Genomic DNA, 24,241 nt, shown 5'->3' with positions numbered 1-24,241 from the left:
ACACAAACCATCATCCGAGTAATTCAACATCCAGTATAAAAATCCCTAATAAGGGCAAGTGAAGACATCTCTCCTCCCCATTTAACCGAGGTCACACTGTCAAGCCCTAACACTAGGCTTCAAGCTAACCAAAGCAGCTACAACACAATTAATAAACTATGCAGGTTTCAAATATTTTGGGGCAAGTTGGACAAAACTTAAAATCCTCTAAAATCGTATTGTATATGAAAATTTTTCTGATTCTTTCACATATACAGGAAGCAAAAATCTTGAAAACTCAACTATATTCTATTTCGCATTAATGATGCACTCAAAGCTTGAAGGAGCATAGTAATTGGCATTTGAACAATAAGTAAGGTGTTAAGTTTAATCCTTTCCACTCTTCCATCCAACTGTATAGGAGAATGAAAACAAAAAAAAAACAAAAGTAATTGCGCAAAAACATTGTGGTTTTATAAGAACAATCATAATGTAATATAAAAATTTATATACTTTGTCTGTAATAGAAAAGGTAAGATATTGCTTCTTGGTTCATATTAGAATTATAGTTTAAATGAATAAAACGAGTGAATATCAATTTGTCATCTTCTTTAGCACAAGGAGCACAACACCTACGCTGTCAAATTCATCTCATCTACTGTTTTTGATAAGAGGGAAAACCCTCATGAACAAAATACAAAGAAAGAAGCAGATGCTTTGAGAAAAAGATAAATAACATTGACAATGCTAGTATGCTATTGAAAAGAAAAAATTGTTGGTTGGATTCAAGTGAGCGCACCACAAAACCAACCTTATTTGAAGCTCTAGAGTAAACTGACATATGGACCATGTAAAATATAACTGGAATGATGTGACCAAATTCAACTTCGCCTGTGATGCACTTAATGTCCTAATCTTTTCATACACAACAGGTCCTAGGTCCGGGTAAAGGAGGAGGGTTGCCTTAGGTAGCTGACAATCAGCGTAAAATTTGTCAAATGACTATGATATGAATCCTTACCATTCGCGGGGGCGTCCCCTACGAGGGACGCATTGCACTTATACCACCTGGATGTAGCAAAAAGTGGGCAAGGGTGGACTAGGTAATCGCACTGAAGTGATGCAATGTGTCGCCCAAGTATGTTATCAAATATGCGAGGGTTCTTGCATCATTTTGGACACGGGCAGGTAAAGAAGTTAGTTAAGAAGACTAAGATTATATTAGCAACTTGGAATATAGGAACACTTACAGTTAAAAGCATGGAAATTGTGGACACAATGATTAGAAAAAAAAATTAATATAATTTGCCTTAAAGAAACTAAGTCGATGAGAGAGAAAGTTAGAGAAATTGATAAATCAAAATTCAAACTTTAGTATACTAGAAAATAAAAACATAATAATGGGATAGGAATTATGATATACAAACTTGAAAGATAGTATTGTAAATGTAAATAGAGTAGGAGATAGAATTATAAAAATTAATATGGTCTTAGGCCAAAAAATAATAAATATCATTAGTACTTATGCTCCTCAAGTAGGCTTATCGAAAAATCTTAAGAGACAATTTTAGGAAGATATGGATAGTATTATACAAGGCATATTAGGGACTAAGAAAATATTCATAAAAGCATATCTAAATGGACATCTTAGAAGAGATAATAAAGGTTATGAGAGAATGCATGGAGGATATGGATATGGAAACAAAAAAAAGTTTAGAGAAATGATATTAGACTTTGTTATGTTATACAATTTTATTGCAATAAATATTTGCTTTAAGAAGAGAGAACACTTAAAAACATTCAAAAGTGAACAAAATAAAAGTCAAATAGATTTTTTTCTTAACTAGGAGGATAAATCGTTTATCATACAACGATTGTAATGTTATCACAGGTGAAAACTTAACCACACAACATAAAATTTTAGTGTTAGATATATGTATAAAAAAATAGAAGAGAGGATAAAATAAATCAGTGTAAAAGAACTAGATGGTGGAACTTAAAAGAAGAAAATATAATAAAATTTAAAGAAAAAATGATCAAAAATGGTGATTAGACTATTAAAATAGTGTAGACACAATCACTATTTGGAGTAGGATAGCTAACTCGATTTAAAAAATAAAAAATAAACAAAAGAGATTTTAGGTGAGTTAAGAAGAAGATATTCGAATAGCAAAGAAAGTTGGTGGTGGTATCAAGATGTTCAAAAAGCCGTAAAAACAAAAATAATTTAGCATAAAACATGACAAAAATGTAGAAACATGAATAATTTTGAAAAGTATAAAGAGACGAGAAAAGATGCACAAAAGGTGGTTAGTGAAGCTAAACATAGATCATTTAATAATTGTATGATAGATTAGATACAGGGAAGAGGAAAAAAATATATTTAAACTTACTGGAGCTAGAGAAAGAAAATAATGACTTAGGTAATGTAAAATGTATTAAAAGTGAGAATGATATTGTCTCCATTAAGGAAGAAGACAAGAAAAAAAGATGGCGAAATTACTTTAGTAAGTTATTCAATGAAAACCAAATAGAAAGCTTAAACTTAGAATTGAAAAATGTGCAAAAGACTAAAATACGAGATTTATTTGCTAGATTAAAGTTAACAAAATTAAGTTTGTACTAAAAAAGATGAAAAATGGAAAAGTTATAGGACTCGATAACATTCCAATTGAATTTTGAAAATATTTGGGTGATAATGGAATTATATGGTTAACTAATTTATTTAACACAGTTATAAAAATTAATAAAATGTCAGATGAATGGAGGAAAAACACTTTAATACCTATATACAAAAATAACTGAGACATTCAAAATTGTAATAACTATCGTGGAATTAAACTTATAAGTCATACAATGAAATTGTGGGAAAAGGTAGTTCAACAAAGGTTAAGGCTAGAATTGAAGGTCTTGAAAAATCAATTTGGTTTTATGTCTGTGAAGTCTACTATAAAAGTTATATATATCTTTTAAGAAGATTAATGGAAAATTTAGGAAAAAGAATAACGATTTTATTATGGTATTTATTGATTTAAAGAAAGCATATAATAGGATACCTACGGAAGTTCTATGGTGGGTTTTAGGAAAAAAAAAATGTGTATATAGTAGTTTTATAGATATCATTAAAAAATTGTACGATGGAGTAAGGACTAGTGTAAGGACTATAGGTCGAGAGAATAGAGAATTTCCAATCACAATAGGTGTACATCAAGGATTTGCTTTGAGCCCTTATCTTTTTGCTTTAGTGATGGATCAATTGACTGGGAATATCCAAAATGAGGTTTCATGGTGTATGTTATTTGTAGAAGGTATTATATTGATTGGTGAAACTAGGGGTGGAGTAAAAGAAGCTAAGTTAGAATTATGGAGATAAATTTTAGAATCTAGAGGCTTTAGAATAAATAAAAATAAGACAAAACATATAAAATGTAATTTTAAAATAATAGTAGAAGGAATATTAGAGACAAAGTTAAACTTGATAATATAGAACTAAATAACCCTTATAGATTTCGATACCTTGGATCTATTATGCAAGCTGAAGGAGAAATTGAAAAAGATGTAATGCATAGAGTTAAAACAAATTAGGTAAAATGCAGATGTGCTTCAAGTGTGCTTTGTTATAGTAGAATACCCTTAAAATTAAAAGAAAAGATGGCTATAAAACCAACTATGATATATGGATCAAAATGTTAGGCAACTAAGAAACAATATATCTAAAAAGTGAAAGTTGCCAAGATGAGAATGCTTAAATGGATGAATAGTATAACATTGAAAGATAAATTAAAAAAAAAATGAGCAAATTCATAGTAAGTTAGGCATAACTTCTGTAAAAGATAAGATAAGAGAGGGGTGACTTAGATGGTTTAGGCACATGCAACATAGGTCACATAGTGTGCCTATGAGGAATAGTGAGTTAATTATTATGAGTAGTAGTAAAAGAGGTAGAGATAGACTTAAAATAACTTAAAATAACGTAATAAGGATTTAATAGTTCCAAATTTGTCAAATTGTCCATGATCACATAAATTGGTAGAAAATGATTCATGTAACCAACCCCACCTAGTGGGACTTAAAGCTTTGTTTTGTTGTTGTTGTTGTTGTACATGACCACATTCCAAAGCACCTACTACCCAAAAATTTTTATGTTTTTTCTATCATCCAAAAAATATGACTAGAGGCAAATTTAAGTTTTAAATTAGAAAAAGGAAAGCTTTTCTTTTTTAAATTTCTTTAATTAGGATCTTTCATGTATGTATTTCCTTCCATCTCAAAATTAACAAATTAACACAGTACCTTTATTAAAGTCATTGAATCAGCATCCTATAAAATAATAAAAATATGCATCTTCCAGTATTATCATTGAATCAGCATCCCATATAATGCCAGTAAGCTGCCTTTTCTTTAATTCCAAGCATCCTTGAAAATGCAGTTCAATCATCTATGGATCACAGAACAGAAACCCCCGTTTGAACCATAGATTACTCAAGGAACATCAGTATGACTACCTAAGATGGTCTACGGACATACAACTCCTGATACCATAGAACTCGAAAACAAATAAGACATGCAAAGTTCCGATGAGCAATCCGCCAGTGCATCTCACCTTGTGGTCTAGATTAACAAGGTGTGATTTTTCTTGATATATGATTTTAGTATTTGTTGCGGGGGGCAAATCGGTGACGACCAACAAGGGTGCTCCCAGATCTCCGGTGACCTGAAAAAAATGGAAAACAGAAAGGCTTGGAGGACTCGGGGTGTACTCCGGGGGATCACTCCGATGCCTAAGTAAGAGGGATGCTCTAGAGAGGCTGAATGCAACAGTAGAATAGGTTGAATCACTTACCTTGGCTTCTTCCCCAGATCCCTTCTTATAGGGGCTCGAGTTGACCCTTGGTTGATTCGTCTTTATTGCGCGGGGGCGTGAATCGCTCCCAAGTCATAAAGTGCTTGCGCCCATCACTCAATTATTTAAGTCGTTGGCGTGGATCTCTCCTCATCTTTATTGGGTTGGAGTTGATTGCTCGTCAGAATGTTTGACCCAGAGGAGGCGCGGGCTAGGTGTTGACCTGTTCTTATTGGCTAGACTATTTTGGGCGTATCAGTTGTCCCCCCCCCCCCCTCAATTTCAAATTTCTAAACGGAATTTTGAACAATCGCTATGTCTGCACTTTCCCTCCAGAATATGTAATGCTTCCTCTTCTTCTTCTTCTTCTTCTTCTTAATTTTTTTTTTTTTTAGTGTTCTGAGCTGATATTCCGAGTTGCTTCATGGAGGACTTTTGCCGAGCTGTTCTGAGCTGGGTAGATTTGCCGAGCCGATGTTCCGAGCTGCTCCGTGGGGCATTTTTACTGAACTGATATTCTGAGCTGCTTCATGGAGGACTTTTACTGAGCTGTTCCGATCTGGGTAGACTTTGCCGAGCCAATGTTCCGAGCTGCTCCATGGAGCATTTTTCCCAAGCTGCTCCGTGGAGCATTTTTCTCGAGCTGCTATTCCAAGCTGCTCCGTGGAGCATTTTTCCCGAGCTGCTATTCCGAGTAGCTACGCGGAGGACTTTTGCCGAGCTGATGTTCCGAACTGCTCCGTGGAGCACTTTTCTCGAGCTGCTCCATGGAGCATTTTTTCCGAGTTTCTTCGTGGAGCATTTTTTCCAAGCTGCTATTCCAAGCTGCTTCGTGGAACATTTTTTCCAAGCTGCTATTCTGAGCTACTCCGTGGAGCATTTTTCCCGAGCTGCTCTGTGGAGCATTTTTACCGAGTTGCTATTCCGAGCTGCTACGCGGAGGACTTTTGCCGAGCTGATGTTCCGAACTGCTCCGTGGAGCACTTTTCCCAGGCTGCTCCGTGCTGGGCAAACTTTTCCAAACCGAAATTCTAAGCTGCTCCGTGCTGGGCAAACTTTGCCGAGCCAAAGTTTCGAGCTGCTTCGTGGAGTATTTTTGCCGAATTAGATTTTGGCCGATTGGATGTTTGTCGGGCTACTTCATGCAGCATTTTTGCGTAGCAGTTCTAGCCAAGCTGCCTCGTAGAGCGATTTTGCCATCCTGCTTCGTGGTACGTTTTTGCGAAGTAGGTTTTGCCAAGTAGCTTTCCTGTGCGACTTCTTGACTTACTTATTGTTGGCCTCAAGAGCGGTGCTCTTCATTTGGTCCTATTTTGCCTAATGAGTCGTGCTCATTTGTTGGGCTGTCATTGGCCTCACAAGTCATACTCGTCAGTTAGGCCTGTTTCGCCTAATGAGTTGTGCTTATTTGCTGGGCTGTCTTTAGCCTCACGAATCGTACTCGTCAGTTGGGCATGTTTCGCCTAATGAGTCGTACTCATTTGCTGGGCTGTCGTTAGCCTCACAAGTCGTACTCGTTAGTTGGGCCTATGTCACCTAACGAGTCATACTCATTTGTTGGGCTGTTGTCGGCCACATGAGTCGTACTCGTTTCGCCTAGTGAGATGTCCTTATTTATGAGGGGTTTCAATCTAACCCTTTTTCTGAGGCGTCGTCACTATCCTTTCGAGACATCGTCTATCCTGCAGAAATGTGATAAATGCATGTTTAAATGTATCGTACCTTGGGAAGTCGTTTAAATTAAATGTTTTCATTAATGGGGTTTAAGTCTGACGCTTTTTCTGAGGCAACGTTGTCCTTCCGAGGCACCGTTGTCCTTCCTAGGCACCGTCGATCCTCGGGAAGTTGCCTATTCTCGGTATTGGTGCCACGGCCATGCACACATAGTGATTTTTTGTACGTACAGGGATCTCTGTGTCCTTTCTATCTCGAGACGCAATCCTTTTTCTACATACGTGATTTTTTGAGATTCCTGCTTCCTCGGGGATTCGTGCCACCCTCTCTCTATAAAGGTTGGGCCCCCTTCATACATTTCTCAGCTCCATCCAAAGGGTCCCCTACTTGTCGTTAGGTACGCTCTCCCTTGTTCCCTCTCTTCGTCTTTGTGTTGAATTGCATGTTTGTTTTGTTATTCTTCATGTTCTTCACTGTTTTTGCGTTCACTTTGCTTGCTTGATCTTTTCTTATATGGTAACTTTGCTGTTTTTGCGCAAAATTTGTTGGTTTGATCTGTTTTGGCATCTTTCCTTCCTTGTTTTTGCGGGAGGCTCGCCCATTTGATCTGTTTGTAAAAAGTTTTGTTTCGTTCGTTTCACTTTTTGCTTTCCTGATGAAGTCTTCCTCGCAGCCTTTTCGGGCTCCGACTATAGTGAGGAGCGCTCGTTGTGACCTCACCCCCTCCGATTTGCAAAATGTTCATTACTTTTTTGCCATCCCCTAGAGTATTATTGTTAGGTTGCCTTCTGTTTCAAAATCAGCCCTTGATCCGGGCTCCGATGAGCTATGCCTGTATACGGATTACTTAGACCTAGGTCTTAGACTCCCTTTTCCCCCCTTTATCTCTAATGTATTACATTTTTACCGAATAGCGCCCTCACAATTGATTCCGAACTCCTACCTTTTACTCACCTATTTTGTCGTCCTCCTGCTTCGTCTGGGCCATCAGCCTACAGTTCCTTTCTTTAAGAGTTGCTTCTAGATGCGAACACACTCTGTAGAGAAGAAGCTGTATTATTTCAACTCTTTACCAGGTTATAAGATTTTTACACCGGGCAGCTCTTCCATACACAATTGGAAGTCCCGGTACTTCTTATCCTCGGGAGAGTTGAACTACTCGGGCTTTCTTGTCTAGTCTGCTCCCCTGGATGGTAACGTTATCTATCCTTATCCACCTTTTCATGCAGGGCTGCGTGTAGGTGATCCGCTGACTCACTTGTTTCCCTTTCACCCCCCTTTTTTTTTGTAGTTCGAGTGCGCCACATTCTTACGAGGCTTTCCCCCGAAGAGCGGGCCATCTTGAAAGAGCTGCAAGCCCTTGGCGAACAAGGGATTGTCCTTCATGAGGAGCTGCTCCAAGAGCATGTCCTCGTGCAATGGGGGATCAGCCCAGTTTCCCCAAGTCTTATCTTGCCTTTGATTTCTATATATGTGTTCGGATATTCCTACTATTGTTGGCGTTTTTATCTTTTCTCTGTGTCTTTACAGATATGGACTTTAACAAATATGAATCTCTCATGGGGGAAGCTAAGAAGCAGAGGGCGAGTAGGAGCAGGAAGAAGAGAAGGGAGCTCAAGGGAGAATCATCTCAAAGGGACGCACCTGCTGTAGGTGATATTAAAGCCCCTGCTAGTGAGAACGTCGTTGCTCCTCCTCCGGTCCCCACGGCTTATACTGAGGCAATCTTTCATGAGCCGACCAGTTTTGCTTCTGCTCTACGCCAAGCAATCTATGTGGAAGACTATGTGCAGGCTCAGTGCTCTCTACCTGATGTTCTTTCAGCGAAGATCCAGCACACCTCTTACCAGGTATACTTTTTAGCTGGGTTATTTTTCTTCTTATGGTGGAGTTCTACTAATTCGTTGTCCCCTATCTCCTTTTTTAGTTGGCGACAATGGCCTTGACGTAGGAGGAAAAGGTGGTCGAGATGTACCACCAAACACTGGATGCAAGGGAGAAGTATGTAATTGCTCAAAATGAACTCCACGATGCCGAGAGCCGAGAACGTGCTCTCCAATCGGAAGTTGAGTGTATCCGCAGAGAGGAAATTCTCGCGGATGCCGCTGCTGCTACTGCTGATGCGGCCTTAACTGCTGTGAAGGAGTACAAGGACTCTTCACGGTTCGTCTTTGACACCGCGACGACCTATCGATTAGGGTTCAGGAGGTTCCGGGAACAAGTGAGAACTAAGCACCCGGATCTCCCATTGGAGGGTGTTTGCTCACATGGTTATAGAGACGAGAGTCCAGACTTCGCAGAGGATGAAGAGGAAAAGGGGGAAGAGGAGGAGGCAGGAGAGGGGAGCAAAGCGAGCTAGAATGCTGAAATTTTATTTGTAACTCTGTTTAGGCTTATTGAAGTGGTACAACTGATGTAATGGAGAATTTATTACTACGTTGTATGAAACAGTTTATGAATAATACTTTTTCAACATATCAGAGTTCCATGTATTATGAATTTTCTTCCCTCCTATCTCCTCCAATTTGTATGTCTCCGGTTTGATCTCTGCTACAACTCGGTATGGACCTTCCCAGTTTGGCTTTAGCTTGTGTGAGCCTGCCTCTTGTGTGCTAATTTGATTCTTTCTGAGGACCCAGTCTCCGGGCCGGAAGTTACGCACTCTTACTTGATGGTTGTAGTACCTTGCCACCCTTTGTTGGTAGGTAGCGATTTTTATGTCGGCCTGGTCCTGTCTCTCCTCTAGCAAGTTTATTTCTACCCTGAGCTCTTCGTTGTTGTCCTACTCGTTGAAGTATTGCCTCCGCCAAGAGGGGATACCCACCTTTGCCGAGATGACAGCTTCTACCCTAAAGGCTAGCATGAATGGGGTTTCCCCTGTCGCAGCTCGCAGGGTTGTGTGGTATGCCCAGATGATGGAGGGGAGCTCTTCTGCCCATCTTCCCTTCATAGATTCAAGCATTGTCCTTAGGCCATATAGTTTGGTTCGATATATGTTTTCAACCTATCCATTGCTTTGGGGGTGTGCTACCGACGCGAAGAGTAGTTTGATGGATAAGTCCGAGTAGAATTTTCTGAAGCGCTCATTATCAAACTGTCTCCCATGATCGGTGATTATGGCCCACGGAATTCTGAACCGACAAACCACTGATGCCCAAACGAATCGAGTGATGTTTCGCTCAGTTATGTGGGCTAAGGCTTCGACTTCTACCCACTTAGTGAAGTAATCGATCGCTACCAGCAAGAATTTCCTTTGTCCAGTTGCCGGGGGCAGAGGTCCCAAGATATCTATCCCCCAATGGGCGAAGGCGCAGGGGCTGACAAGAGAGGAGAGCGGATTGAAGGGTGCGTATGGTATTCCCCCGCAGCGCTGGCAGCTGTCACATCATTTAATGAGATCGATCGCGTCCTTCCTCATCGTGGGCCAATAAAACCTTTGTCATAGGGCTTTATGAGCTAGAGCCCTGCTGGCTAAATGGTTTCCACATATTGCTTCGTGGATTTCTCTCAGGACGTAGTCTCCTTCTTCTCTACTCAGGCAACGGAGGTACGGCAGCGACAAAGATCGTCTATACAGCTCCTGATTTATCAGTGTGTATCTTGCCGCTTTCCTTCTCAATTTAAGGGACTCCTTATTATCCCCTGATATGGACCCGTCGCGGAGGTAATGCAATAAAGGCGCCCTCCAGTCTCCATCTTTGACTTCGGAATGCAGCGAGTTGATATCGTACTCCTCGCATGAGGGTTTCGCAATTCGCTCTAGGTAAATTGCATCCCTCCATTCTGAACTGGTTGCCGAGACCAATTTCGCGAGCGCATCAGCCTTTGTATTCTCGGCTCTTGGCACGCACTCTATGTCAAAGTGTATGAAGGCCTTTGCATATTCTTAGGCCTTGGCTAGGTACTTTTTCATTTTCTGATCCCTAGCTTCAAATTCTCCTTTTAGCTGCTCTACTACCAACTGGGAATCACTTGACACCTTGATCTGTGCTATCCCCAATGCTTCTGCTAGTCGAAGACCTACTAGCAGAGCTTCGTACTCGGCGTCGTTGTTCGTTGCTGAGAGTTCTAATTTTAGTGCGTACAGAGTCTCGGTACCATCTGTTGCCGTGAGGATAAATCCTACGGCTCCTCCGAATGCATTTGATGACCCGTCAATGTGCAGCGCCCATACGTCTAACCTCCCCGTTAATTCAGGGGGTCTTTCTGCTGTGAAATCGACGAACACCTGGGCCTTGACCGCAGGCCTTGGCAAGTATTGTATGTCGAACTCGCCCAATTCAATGGACCACTTCGTCATCCTTCTCAAACTTTCTGGTCGTTGGAGAATCTGTCTCAGCGGTTGGTTTGTCAGCACAGTTATCTTATGAGCCTGAAAGTAAGACCTTAATTTCCGTGCAGCACAGATGATGGAGAATGCTACCTTTTCCGTCATGCTGTAATTCTTTTCTACTCCACTTAACACCTTGCTAGTGTAATATACGGGTTGATGCTGCCTGCCTTCTTCTCAGACTAAAACTGAGCTAACCCCATTTGCCGTTGTGGCTATGTATAAATATAATTCTTCTCCATTCTCTGCCCTCTTCAACAGGGGTGGGGAGTTGAGGCACTGTTTAAGTTGTTCGAAGGCGTTGCTCTGTTCCTCCCCCCATTCGAATCCTTCTCTCTTCCTTAACACTTTGAAGAAGGGTAAGCCTTTGTCCCTTAAGTAAGAGACAAACCTGCTGAGGGAGGCTATCCTCCCTGTTAAGACTTGGATCTCCTTTTTCGTCCGCGAGGCTTTCATTTCTAGCAGTGGCATTATTTTATCTAGGTTGGCCTCTATACCTCGATGTGTCACCATGAAACCAAGGAACTTTCCTACTGAAACGCCGAATACGCATTTTGATGGGTTTAGCTTCATGTGGTATCTGTGTAAAAGTTCAAACGTCTCTCTCAGGTCTTCGCAATGCTTCTCTGCTTTCAAGCTTTTTACCAACATGTCGTCTGCGTATGCCTCCATAGTTTTACCGAGTTGATCTTTAAATATCTTGTTCACTAACCTTTAGTACGTGGCTCCTGCATTTTTCAATCCGAAGGGCATCACTCGATAACAGTACAGCCCCCTTTCAATGATAAAAGACGTTTTCTCTTCGTCAGCCAGATGCAGGGGGATTTGGTTATATCCCGAGTATGCATCCATAAAGCTGAGAAGCTTGTGCCCAGAAGTTGAATCTACCAGCTGATCGATTCAGGGGAGAGGGAAGCTGTCCTTTGGGCACGCCTTATTTAGATCTATGAAATCTATACAGGTGCGCCATTTTCCGTTAGGCTTCCTTACCAGGACCACATTGCTTAGCCACTCCGGGTAGTTCACCTCCTTGATAAAGTTTGCTTGCATCAGCTTCGTTACCTCCTCATCAATTACCTTAATTCGCTCCATTGCGAAACTACTTTTCTTCTAATTCACAGGTCGATGGTTGGGGTCCACCTACAACTTATGCTCTATGATGGCAGGATCAATACCCGGCATATCGTCAGCGGACCAAGCGAACACGTCCGCGAATTTGTTTACTTAACTCTGCTCTTAGGGTTTTAGGCAGGTGACTCCCAATCTACACAGATATCTCCTGGTGGCCAAGTAGGGGTACGTGGGCAATATTTTCATCTACTGTACTGATTTGAGGATATTCTCCCCTTACCTCTAGATCTTCCACAGTTAGGGTTTCTCTTGCCTCCATTTTTCCTTTCAGGGCCATAACGTAGTAGTTTTGAGCTGCTACTTGATCTCCGCTGACCTCCCTTGTCCCATGCGGTGTCGGGAATTTCATCTTGAGGTAGTACGTTGACATTACAGCTCGATCTGCATTAAGAAAAGGGCGGTCCAATATGATATTGTATAACAAGGGCCAATCAACCACCAAGAACTCTATCAAGGAAGTAACTAACTATGGGGTCGTCCCCTTGCTCACAGGTAGCATGATTGTCCCTACGGGATGAACCACATCTCCACCAAACCCAACTAGGGGGGTTGCGATTGGTTTAAGTCTTTCCTTTCCCATTTTCATCCCTTCTAGTACTGATCAGAACATAATGTTTGTCGAGCTCCCATTATCTATTAATACGCGCCTGACTTTGTAGTTTGTCACCAACAAGGAGAGTACCAATGCGTCATCATGTGGTTGTTGTACCCCTTCTTCATCTCGGCTGTCGAAGATGATATCTTCACCTTGTTTGTTTCTTTTACTATTTGGTTCCCCTTTCTCCACTGAGAGCACCTGTTTAGTGTACCTTTTACGAGCGCCTCCGCTGTCTCCTCCACTAGCAGATCCTCCGAAGATCACTGCAATTTCCCCTATGACTTGTTCTTCCTTGTCGTTTGCATTGGGTCTCTTTTGCTCGCGAGGTTCCCTCAGTGGATCTTCTTTTTTGATAAACCTTGATAGGTATCCCTTTTTTATTAGGGCTTCAATTTCGTTTCTCAGCTAAATGCACTCCTTTGTGTCGTGCCCGTGATCCTTGTGGAATTGGCAAAACATAGACATGTTTCGTTTATGTAGGGGAGTTCGCATGGGTTCAGAGCACAAGACATAATCTTTCTTTCTTATCTGTATCAATACTTCCAGAACGCGGTATATTCAGGGGTGTATAGGTGGAGAACTTACTGGATTGTCGTCTCATGTTAGGGCTGGCGAGCAGCGTTGCGTTTTTATGGCTTTTAGCAGACCTAGAGGATTCGCCCATCTCCCGGCTATTCCCTTTCCTCTTCAACTCAATGCGGTTTCCCCTAATGTCCATCATCTCTTCCAAGTTGATGTACTTTTGCGCTCGGGCCATCAACTCCCCCATATCAACTGGTGGGTTTTTCCCTAGCGAGTACAGGAAACTTCCAGGTTGGAGAGTTGTAGTCAAGGCTGCCAATGCCACTCCCATGTCTAGATTGCAGACCTCTAGGGTTGCAGCGTTGAAGCGATGCATGAATTTCTTTAGTGTCTCCCTTTCTCCCTGGACCATGCTCATTAGGTGAGCTGTTGTTTTGACAATCCTCTGACTGCTGAGGAAATGGCCGGTGAATAGTTGTTCCATCTCCGAGAAGGAGCCAATTGATCCGGGTCGCAGGGTCTGGTACCAATCTCTGGTTCTACCCTTGAGGGTTGCTGCAAAGGCTCGGCACATAATGGCATCAGGAGCGCCTTGCAGCTGCATCAGCACCCTGAAGGTATCCAAGTGGTCGATTGGGTTGGAGAGACCCTCATACCTCTTAAAGGTGGGCATTTTGAATCTACTGGGCAATGGGACCTTCATCACTTCTCTTGTGAAGGGTGGCTCCGTGGACCATAGAGACGCTTCCCCATAAAGGAGGTTAGTCTTGCCCGCTTTCCTCATTTTTTCTATCTGCTCTATCTTTTTTATCCTCTCCTCCAATTCCGAGAATCTTTTTTGTTGGTTGACGTCTACGCTATTCATGTCTTCTATCTTTTTGGTAGGGAAAGTTTTCTCCTCGCTCTCCTTTGTTTCATCTGTTTTTCGGACTCACCCGTTGTTGAAGTGGGGCGCATGCTTCTTGACTCTTTTGGCGTAAGAGCAGGTCGAGCATGCCCTCCATTTTCTTTTGGAAGGTGAGGAACTCCTCCCTGGTAACTCCTGATGGATCTACGAGTGTAGAACGGATTGACTGAGCTGACTCTTTTCCGGCGGGGCCGGAGCTAGAGCTGTGTGAGGTGGACATTTTTTCCACGCCAGAGGGGGGAGCAGGACGAGTGCCTCACTAGAGTGGTTTCCCACAAACGGCGCCAACTGTTGCGGGGGAAAAATCTGTGACGACCAATAAGGGTGCTCCCAGATCTCCGGTGACCTGAAAAGGATAGAAAACAGAAAAGCTTGGAGGACCCGGGATGTACTCCGGGGGATCACTCCGATGCCTAAGTAAAAGGGATGCTCTAAAGAGGCTGAATGCAACAGTAGAATAGGTTGAATAACTTACCTTGGCCTCTTCCCTAGATCCCTTCTTATAGAGGCTCAAGTTGACCCTTGGTTGATTCGTCTTTATTGCGCGAGGGCATAAATCGCTCCCAGGTCATAAAGTGCTTGCGCCCATCACTCGGTTATTTAAGTTGTTGGCGTGAACCTCTCCTCCTCTTTATTGGGTTGGAGCTAATTGCTCGTCAGAATGTTTGACCCGGAGGAGGCGCGGGCCAAGTGTTGACCTACTCTTATTAGCTAGACTATTTTGGGCGTATCAGTATCATTTTTTTCTGATATAAAATTATGGTTTAGATTTCCCTTAAAATGATTAATAAAGAAACTTCAAATTTGTGCAAAAATTCATAGGAATGCTTATGCAATTTGGTGACTTTATAGTTGCAAAATATGGACCATAACGTGTAGGTAAATCAATGTTGGCATGATACTCCTCGTCGTTGAAAATAATGACAATCTATTTCAATGCAGAAAATAATACAATTATCATGAAAATAAATTATGAGGCAAAAACGTAAAAAATGAAAAGTCAATTGTTATCTGCTTTCATTGATCTTTCTTCGTGTTTGACTATCGAAAACAAAACAACTCCAGATACAAGAGCCTTTGTCATCAACTGCAGGTATGGACTACATTTGTACAACTAAAAACTAGTCTAAATCGAGTAAGCTAGCAAAAACAAAAGACCTACGGAGTTTCTTTTTCTTTTTTTTTCAGAACTAAAAGACCAACTTAAAGTCTAAACTCGAGTTTAATGGCAAGGGAAGGTCAAAAGTGTTCTGCAGAAGTCCTAGAAACTACTTAGAGGGGAAGAATTGGAGGAAAAACTACTTTTGAGAATAAGGTAAGAAAACCTTAGAATTGAAACTCTAGTCTTGAGGGATGAATGTAGAAGAATATTGCCTCGCACTAAGCAATGTTGAAGAAAATTAAGAAATTGTAGAATTTTCTTTTGTAGTATTTTTTTGGGAAAGAGAAAACAAATGTAATTATTCAAAGAAACTAGATTTCAGGGTTTTATTACATGCTGGTTTTTAGCATTTGAAGGTTTCCATTATTTAATTTTATTTCTGCATGTTCTTTAATTTTAATTCTTCTCGTACCTATGACCATCACCCATCAGTTATCCTTTTCTTCTCCTTCAACTTTAATTTTCTTCAATTCTATTTCTGCAATTTTGGGCTGGGCATTTTTGTTATCATGAGAAAAGCCACTGAGATGATGTGTTCAGTCCAGTGACATTGATGAATTAACGAACAAATTTGGTTTCAGACATTCAGTTCTTATACATAATTTCAGTCAGCTGTTCAGTTAAAAGACAACCTAAAATTTTAAATTTTACAAATACTCTTAACTATCTTGATTAAACTGACAGCACACATCCCTAGTCAGACCCAAGATGAAAAGTTTGGGCATATTGAATAATCCAAATAACATGGTAAAGTGGAACAGCAAGGAACTGGGAGGGAAGAATAATAAAAAGATTGAGAAGAAGCAGGAAAAAGATGTCAAGGCCGAGAGAGAAGAAGATCAGGTGCATTACATAGAGAGAGGAGAGTGGGAAATTCTGATTTGATTCAAAATGCTAATGAAAGTTTGTCAACACAACAACAAAATATTTAAACATCCTACAATTAACAACACATAGTTACAAATCAACCTCTAAATTATAAAAAAAAAATACAAAAAAAATTTACAACCAACAGAGTTGTGGATTTAATACATAAATTTTATTTTCCTAAGCCTATGCTTAAGATCTGTGTACCTAATAGATGGCCTAAGTGGGGGTGGAGGTCCTCCATCATACTCTCCTGGCTGAAAAGAACTCGACTCTGGAGAGTTTGACAGCAAATACGACACTTAACTCTGAAGCACTCTCACAAACATCATCCTGAGTAAGCATGTATTATGGCCTCTCCCCTGAATCAAATATTGACAAAAACCACATATTCAAAATAGCTTCAGTTGCATCCAGTTGCTAAGAATGGTAAGTAATTGAGGCATTGCACAATCTGCATGAGCCCTAGAAAGCAGGAGATCGAAAGGTGCGTTGATAATCCACATTGAAAACAAAATAATGCTCATACAATCAAAGCAAAATAAAGTATGCAATAGGTCCAAGTTTTCCAATGATGGATAGCGGGCTAATAGCACGAGCATGGGGTTTATTAAATAGGTCTAATGCAAATCATGACACTATCAGCCCCACAAGTTTTTTAGCCCTGCGATGCACATCAACAGTAAGTTCATAATCCATATTACTCGTAGCAAGCTTAAGCCAAAATTAAGCATGCAAGTCCTGGATGCAATGAACAAAAGACTTTGCAGGTTAGAAATATATGCATCTTGTGGCAAAGGACTATGGTCAACACATGCACAGGTTTGTAGCCAAGACACTCAAAAGGACTCCTGCCCATGGGCCTATTCATGGTGTCACTATAAGCAAACTTAAAAGTAGGTAGCACTAATCCCCAATTTCTCTGTTGTTTCTTACTACATATCAAAGCAGATCACACAAACTATGATTAACAACCTTGGTTAAGCCATTAGTTTTGGGATGACGAGAAGAAAAACATCAAATTAGCGCCACACATTTCCCAAAGCATTTTCCAAAAATAACTGAGTGCAGGCCTTGGATCAACAGTAAGGTTGCTCCTTTATGCCCAGTTGGTAATGGGTTCGAGTTCAAGGAAACAACCTCTCTGCATAAAAGCAGGGATAAGGCTGCATACAATGAGACGACCCTCTACACTTGCAAAGTGGGGATCCTTATGGCCTGGGGATGCCTTTTTTATTTTTCAAAAATAACTAATGAACTTGATATCCCTATCAGACACTAAAAATAACTCGGCATGCCATATTGCTTGATAACCTCCTCAAATAACAATTATATGTGATGCATTAGAGGTATTACTGCTCGGAATAAAATGTGAAATTTTGGAAAAAGATCAACTCCAATAAGAAAGATTAAATCATGTACTTGGATATCTGGAGGAGTCCACAAACAACATCGATACTCCTGCAAGGCATGTTCAGCAAAGGAAGAGGAGTATAAAGGTCAAATTATCTGTTTCCTAGATTTAGCTAGCAACAGTATCCCAGCAACACCCCTCTTCAAAGAAGGCTAATAGAACCTATTCTCAACAAAGTCAATGGTCTTATCTCTACCCAAATGAGCAGCTAACCAAACAGCATGCAAGTCCCAAAGTAGGAAATCTCCATAAAAAGTGAGGGGATGCATATCTCAATGCTGCATATTTTTTTTTATTCTTTTCATAATTTATGGTTAATGGTAAAATAGATAGCTCATTTTTGCTTTTGGAAAAAAATAATAAAAAAATTGCCAAGCAGCCTAATCATAGGGCGAATATATAAGGAAGATTTCATTGAGCCAAGGAGCAAATGCCCCTAGTATTCCTCATTCTAAAATTACTGCAATGCACACACACAAGAGTCAATGAATTTAATACAAATGACCAGTCATAGTCCTACATTATGCAACAAACAAGTAGCTAATGGCCTGAAAAAATATGCAAGCAATCAATCAATCAAAGGTATTCATGTGAAAACAGGGCAGCAGCATTTTTTCCGTTTTCTGTTATATAAATATATATATATATATATATATATATATGAATATATGTATACATGTGTGTGTGTGTGTGTGTAAATGAATTGGAGCAGGAACTTGGTACTATGCATCTCTAATACTATAAAGGGGACTCTCCCTTTGGTGTCTTCTTTCAAAAATTTCAAATTATCCCTATGACTACCAATGATAATTCCAAAATACTCCTTTAACTACCTAAAAGATTATGTCAAATTTATCCCTATAATTAGTCACAATTATCCCAAAACACCCCTGTAACTATCTACAAGTATCCCTAAATGCCCTTATACTATTTAATTTTTTTGTATTTTTTTATAATTTCTAAAAAGTTATAAAAAAATAGAGAGCCGTAGAGCACACACATAGTGCATGCCCATTGCCAGTTTTTATTAATTTTCTTCATCTAAACACAAATAAAGTCCTGTGAGATATCCTACCTTACCACGTACCCTAAAGACAGTCTCGCAGTTACACTCAGCTATTCCCGCAATTTCTCAAGCTCTATTCCCGAATTTGCGTTAAAAAAAATTGAATTTCTCAGGGAAATTCTTAAATTTCTCACAGGAATTACTTAAAATATCACAGCAGAAACGCACTATTTTGGTGCTGACAGAATCAATTTCTCCTCTGAAATCTGTATTTGTTTCTGGCAGTCAAACTTCTCCAGATCAGGGTCAAGTTATAACAAAGTAGAGTCAAAATATTGCAGAAATAGTCAATTCCTCATGTGTGGTGTAAAACATCACAAAAAGGAAAATGAAAAGAACTGTTATTTCACTCTCATTATTGGTCCAGGGCGTGTGTGCCATTGGCAGTGGACCTCTAGCAATGATTTTCTGGCACAAAGTGTAAAATGCTGAGAAATAAAAGGGAAGTAGTGTAAAATGCTTTGGCCATCATATGAGGATATTCCAGTTTAAGATGGTGACCGAATTTGGCATTGAGCTGATTGGAGGGTCTCTTAACAGTGAAGTGGCACTTGAAGAAAAAGGGGAAGTGGTTGTTTGGGCATTAAACAGTGATGTGTCTGATTTGCAATTGTGATGCAGTAGCTGTCAATGTGGTTTAAGTTCTGGTTTGACACCAACTTGGTGCAGGACAACACGTAGACAGGAGGAAAGAGAGAAATAGAAATGGAAGAAAAAAGGAAGAAGAGAGAGTGAAGAAGAAGAGGGAAAAGGAGCAATAGTGTACGTAAAGAGGGAAAAAAGAAGCAGGGAAATTTTAATTTGATTCAAAAAGCTAACTGAAAGTCTGAAAGTTCTTCAACACAAATACCCAATATCTAAAAATCCTACAGTTATCTAAACGCATATGTATAAATCAACCCTTAAATAATAAAAATAATAACAAACCAACAGAGTCATGGATCTAAAACATGAATCATAGTTTCCCAAGCTTATACCTAAAATATGTACAACGAATAGGCAGGCTAAGTGATGTTTGCAGCCCTCTGTCATGTGGACTATGACAAACAAGTTTCCATCCAAATATAACATAAAATTATGCAAGTGCAGGTGTCACATAAAGCTCTAGACTTATATACAACTGTTCAAAGACTATAAATCTTAGTCAGCTAATCTAGAAGCTTGAGCTTCACTAGTTTTGTGCCATTTGTCTATTAGTAATTAGGCTAAGGAGAAGAAGCACACCTCACACGTAGAAACTCACCCTATGTCGGTGATGTGCTTATCACTAGTCGCTACTCATCAACAAATAGGTATCCCTAGGGATTAGTGAACTACATCAATAATAGCACTAGTTTCTCTAAGAAACCAAATAAGAAATTCATATTAAATAGTTAAGCCACAATATCTTTCTTCTGAACTTGTAATTATATGAGAAATTTTTACAAGACTTATATGATTTACATTTTTCTTCGCTTTTTATGATTTTCTATAATGTACATTTTATTCTCAAATTTATTATATTTCATGGGTTAGGATAGCTGAAATCTATAATTTCATAAAATAAAATAAAATAATTACAAAAAAAAAATTCATGAAAAGTAAAATGAATACACAATTTATCTCATTTTTAGAACCTTCTGCTAGTACCGATGGAATTAAAATCTGCCAAATCTGAAAAGAATAAAGAACCTCCTATTGAACCCACTTGTATGCTAATATTAACTGCTTTGGATAGAGCACAATCTAGCAGAAAACAATGGAACCTTTCTAAAGGTTTAAATTTTAAAAAATAAGAAGAGTTAAATCTCTTCATAGTCTCTATAAATAGTCTAGAAGATACAATGCAAAGGCTTTTTTCCGAACTTTATTATATCCTTATCCTCATTATTCCATTACTGTTCTTTTTCTCTAAGTGTAGATCTTGAACTTACTCCCTAATTCACATTCTTAACTCTTTTTCCTGTAGGTTGCTATTTAAAAGTTTTGTTAGTATAATATCCTTACACAAGCTTGGTAGGACTACTATGGAGTAAACTATCATGAATAAGAACAGAAATGTTTTTTTAACAGCAAAAGAAAAATCTATTAAGAAATAGAATGTACAAACATATCGAGGATACTAAATCCTAAAAAAAGAGAAAAAAAATAAAAATCAGAAATAAATAAATAAATAAATGGAAAAAATATAAGAAAAACAAAAGAAACTGCTAATATCAACCCAGAAATCCCCTCTTCAATCCATTCCTGTCATAGTTCATTGAACACTTCAAATTAGCTAGTTCCCTTTGACCCTTCTTCACCTTTGATTTCCCACTTCAAGCCCTAGAAATCCCCTCTTCAATCCATTCCAACATAGTTCATTGAACACTTCAAATTAATACCAATTATCATCTTCTTTTATGACAGCATGATTCCATAACGTGCAACAATCTCCATGAATTGATTTAGGAGCCTAGCATGGCATGCTATGTCCTTTGAAAACAGCAGAATATCATTAGCTAGTTCCTTTGACCCTTCATCGCCTTTGATTTCCCCTCTCAAGCCTAACTTCATTTCCTCCTTGATCAGACAACTTGAGGCCCAATTCATCCAACACACACTGAGTTTCAACGTCTTTCCTAGAGATTTCTTGATGCGAATTCCTGCCAAAATAACGAGATTCAATCTTTGTTGTTCATGTGGGTCATGCTCAATGGGCCTCCACGAATTTGCTTGAGTCCATGCCTCTTAAATCAGTCCGTTGAGTGCAGCTTTAAATTTCCTTGCTCGTGCTCTCGTAACCGGCCCAATTGGCACGTGGACAAGTTCCTTTGAAGTTGTGCTATGATTTGCATCATTTCTTAGACTGGAGTAGGTAGAATTCCATCCTTAACCTTTTGTTCAACTTCATCAACCTCATCATCAAACATATTAATTCCCTTTAAGCCTTCTAAAGGAGAAGGCAGCACTTAAGATAAATCCCCTAGGCAATCACTAGAGGAATCAGAGGATCTCGAATATGATCTAAAAGTACTCCTTTTTGGCATTCAAAATAACTAGTCCCTACATTAGCCTCATCCATAACATCTCCCCATCCCATACTATTCTAGCACCATTTGGTTCTCTCACCAATTGGTTCCCCCAAAATACTTAGAAAACCTTTGGAATCTCTCTTAATAATTTTATGTGTTTTTTCACCTTACAAGTCTTGCATTTCTCCATTAATTTTCCTCCCTTCAACACCAGTTTGCACTTTCTTACAACGGGTGTAAACATTTCCTCTTTTCAAATTATCTGAACTAACTCCCCTTACCATCAAGATTTGAAGTCCTGGTTTTCACACTCCCAAGGATTAAGATTCTTAGAACATAAATGTTTTTTAGAAGCCACAAGTGGACATTTTCCACAAATCATGTCAATCAACAAACAATCATGTACATGAGGCTGCCCAAATTTATGATACATGGAGGTCAGGATTGCCTAGCAGTCTGATCAGCTAGCCCTATGCAGCAATATTAGCAAAACATTTGGATGGGGCAAAAACAACCATCATAGAGAACCTCCTGTTAACACAAGGTATGAAATGAAATATATTTTAAAGAAGAGGGTTCAAAAAAAAAAGGAGGAAGAAGATGGAAGAAGGATGGCATTCTTATGCAAAATAATAATAACAATAGCATTTGTAATAATTTACATGAAGTTGAACAAAATGAAATATAAATTTATATTGAGCTTTGTCCAAATTCAAGGCATGAAATCCATGCTCCAAAGACAACCCAAGGGATTTTGCTCTAGTAGATTGCTCTTTCTTCTTAAATAAACTGATCATGATTTTCCTATGAATAAAAAAAAAATCAGAGTTACCTTTCTTAGAAGTTAGAAGTGGAAAGGAAAAAAAAAAAAAAAACAAAAGAACTATCCTTGTAGTAATTTGGTGGGCCCTAACTGGTTCCCCATGCACAGGCATAGATCCCGGTAGCCAGAATACCAAGATCAATAAAGGCATGTGAATAAAAGAAAATTTTAGAATTTTTAAATGGACAATCTAGTAAATCAAAATTCCAATCCATAGATGTTTTTCAATTTAAATTTATAAATTAAAATCAAAAAGATAAAATTAAAAAAAAAAAAAAAACAGATCAAGATCTATTTACAATGTAGATACTTATGATTTGGCATAATGCCTTCAACAGAGTAAACATACAAAAACCAAAGAAACATATAAGAATTAAGAATACTATACCGATAATCCATTCAAGATTTTTAGAATAAATGCAACCATATCATTAAACAGCCGATACAATTTAAAGTAAAATCAGACCATAATGTGAAAACAAAAATCCTGATTGGCAGAGAGAATTGCAGTTGCAGTCAAATAATTCGAAGCATCAAAATACTAAGCTTCATTACAATAGCGTGTAGCAGTACCCAGGCTAGTTCATTATGGGTGTCAAAGCTAAAATTCAGTCTAATCCTCATAAAAAGTACAGAATAAATAACTTATCGAAAAATACTTTAACAGATTATAAAAAAAAATACCTAAAGCTTGAGTTCAACTGTTCATGAAGGAATCAATGTTTCCCAACTTCTCGCGGAGTCTTTGCCGCAATAGACAGCGCATGTAAACCAGATTGAAGCTCATCTTTTAAAACATCATACACCATTCGATGGCGGCTTACGTAACTCTGCCCGTCAAATTTCTGTGACACAATCTTGACATTGAAATGGGTTTCGCTCGCGTTGTCCTTAACTGCAGCATGACCTGCATGCTGGTATGACACGTCTTCCACTTCCAAAACGCTGGCTTCCAATGCAAATTGCAGTTTTTCCTTGATTCTGCTAGCCCTTGAGATCAAAACACGCGAACCCATTTGAAACCCTAAATTTTCTCACCCAATATCGGGATCTCCCTGTAACCCTAGCGATTCATTAATCACCTTATGTGTGCTTTGATTTCTAGTAGTCCCTTTCCGGATCATTCAAATTTCTCTTAAACACTCTGTTAGAAAAATAAATTTCGGTCTTTAATTTCGGATAGATTAATTTTAATATTATTTTTTATTTAAATTCAACACAAATTTAAATTTAAAATCTCTTTAAAACATAAAAATAAAAATAAAATTATTTTAATATTTGATTATATGTAAAAAGTGAAAAAAAATAAAATATATAGTAAATTAATGAATAAAATATTAATTTTATACATATTTAATTTTTAAAATTTTTAATTATATTAAAATATATTTTTTTTATTTTTGGTCTTAATTATCTAAAGAGAAAATATAATAAAAAAATACATTCATTCTTATTTTCCTTAAACAAAATCCTCAATCGGAACGGAGCCTTCATTTCATTCATCAAATCTAATATTATGTGTCATCATATTTTTCCTATTTGTGTTTTAATTTTTCTTTATTTTAATATTAAACTCATAATTTTTAAATTGAGCTAAAAGAAGGAATTAAAAAACAAAAACATGAAACTTTCATATATTTTGGAACAATTTTTCTTCTTGTGATTTTCTCATTGTCATAAGCATCAATTTTCAACTTTCAACCTTTATTTGACTGTAGCAATTGAGAAAAATAAATAATAAATATGTTGAGAATTATAAAGTCATGCTATAGGAATTAAGAATAAAAAATTTTAATGTAATTTATAAGAAAGTGATTTTTTTTAATTTCTTGTTTAATTTAGTTTAGAAAGTGTGAAATTCCTACCCTCATAAACGTATAAACTTGCACAGACATTGTAATGTGTTACAGTTGATAACCAAGGAAAAGATAA

General features: G+C 38.5%; 1 long non-coding RNA gene across 1 annotated transcript; it reads right to left on the bottom strand.

Annotated features, from left to right (window-relative positions):
- Positions 1 to 16,013: 16,013 nt before the first annotated feature.
- LOC131158269 (uncharacterized) lies at positions 16,014 to 23,490 on the bottom strand. The gene is made up of 2 exons (XR_009137438.1): positions 22,994 to 23,490; positions 16,014 to 16,375 (listed from the first exon to the last, which is right to left on the bottom strand). It is a non-coding gene; the product is annotated as an uncharacterized LOC131158269 (long non-coding RNA).
- Positions 23,491 to 24,241: the final 751 nt, after the last annotated feature.

Source organism: Malania oleifera, chromosome 6 (genome assembly GCF_029873635.1).
Source record: "Malania oleifera isolate guangnan ecotype guangnan chromosome 6, ASM2987363v1, whole genome shotgun sequence".
NCBI classification, from domain to species: Eukaryota; Viridiplantae; Streptophyta; class Magnoliopsida; order Santalales; family Ximeniaceae; genus Malania; species Malania oleifera.
This window is presented reverse-complemented; position numbering and strand designations above follow the sequence as displayed.